The sequence below is a fragment of the Gavialis gangeticus genome, unplaced genomic scaffold, assembly GCF_001723915.1.
Source record: "Gavialis gangeticus isolate Ggan-Ray unplaced genomic scaffold, GavGan_comp1, whole genome shotgun sequence".
NCBI lineage: Eukaryota > Metazoa > Chordata > Crocodylia > Gavialidae > Gavialis > Gavialis gangeticus.
Genome location: NW_017729024.1, coordinates 45633299 through 45634776, shown reverse-complemented (window position 1 = coordinate 45634776; position 1478 = coordinate 45633299). Strand labels below are relative to the sequence as shown.

The following is a 1478-nucleotide window of genomic DNA, read 5'->3' as shown; positions in this document are numbered from 1 at the left end:
GAAAGCTAGAGTCAGAAGGGACCTCAGCAGATCATCTAGTCTAACCTTCTGCTCAAACAGGACTATTCCCAATTAAATCATTCCATGATTTTTGCTGAGCTGGGCCTTAAAACCCTCAAAATCGGAGATTCCACCACCTCTCTGGGTGAGTGTTTCACCACCCTCCTAGCAAGAGAGTTTTTCTTACTATCCCACCTTGCTGCAACCTGAGACTGTTGCTTCTTGTTCTGTTGTTTGCCACTACTGAAAACAGCCTAGCTCCATCTTCTTTGGAACCCCCCTTCAGGTAGCTGAAGGCTGCTATCAAATCCCCCCTCAGTCTTCTCTTCTGCAGACTAAATAAGCCCAGTTCCCCCAGCCTCTCCTCAGAAGTCATATGCTCCAGCCCCCTAACCATTTTCATTACCCTCCACTGGACTCTCTCCAACTTGTCCACAACCTTTCTGTAGTGGGGGGCCCAAAAACTGGACACGGTGCTCCAGATACTTCCTCACCAGTGCTGAATAGAGGGGAATAATCACTCCCTCTATCTGCTGGCAATGCTTTTACTAATGCAGGAGAGCTTTGAAAATTCTGAGATGAAAGCAAGTTAAGGAATGAGCTGTTGCAGGGGGTTTCAATATTTTTTTTAACAAGTGTACCCCTTCTGATGGCAGTGACCACGTGCGTCCACCCGGGGAACTGCTGCAGCCCACTTCCCCACTACCAGTCATATGTGTGGCTCTGAGGGCTGCTGACAGGCCTCGTACCTGGCCAATTGTGTGCAGCCCATCAGCAGCCCATGGAGCTGCTGGCTGGGTGGTGCCTGTGTGGCCTGCAGAGGGGTACTGCTACCTTTGGCCCCCCTGGGAGGTGATGGCATGGGGTGGTTGGTGGCATTGATGGCTGCTGTATGCGAGGCCCCCTGCCCCACATCCGTCTGCAGAGGGGTGCTGCTGTCCTTGCCCCACCACCCTGCTCCGTCCCACCCCATCTGTGTGTACCCCCTGTCACCTTTGCAAGTGCCCCTAGGAGTATGTGTGCCCCTGGTTGACAACTCCTGAGCTATTGTATTACAAACCCAGAATGGTATGTCAGGGAAAAGATTTTTCTGTAGTTTGGATTTATGACTTCAAACTTTTTTTTTTTTTAAACTTCAGATCAGCTTGAGCGTGTGTTCTTGCGCCTTGGCCATGCAGAAACGGATGAACAGTTACAGAATATTATATCCAAATTCCTACCACCTGTCCTACTCAAACTGTCCAGTACGCAGGAAGGAGTGCGAAAAAAGGTAAGGGGGCAGTTTTCGTTGTGATTTATGAATTCTTTTGGTCATGGGAAATGCAGACGTTTATTCACTAATTTGCTATTACTGAATGCTTTCCTTAAGCAAAACCCATCTGTCTATGAAACATTGATATATGTATGAGGTAATGAATGGAGCTCACTCCTATTTCCTGTCAGATGCTGGGACTTGCAGTTGTTACTAATATTAGGAT

General features: G+C 48.4%; 1 protein-coding gene across 1 annotated transcript in view; it reads left to right on the top strand.

Moving 5' to 3' along the window:
- The first annotated feature begins 1139 nt into the window (after positions 1-1139).
- Positions 1140-1478, top strand: part of KIAA0368 (KIAA0368 ortholog) — a 100491-nt gene continuing 100152 nt past the window's right edge. The window contains exon 1 of the mRNA XM_019517047.1: positions 1140-1270. The gene's annotated coding sequence lies outside the window, so the exon portion shown is untranslated. The remainder of the gene's footprint in view (positions 1271-1478) is intronic.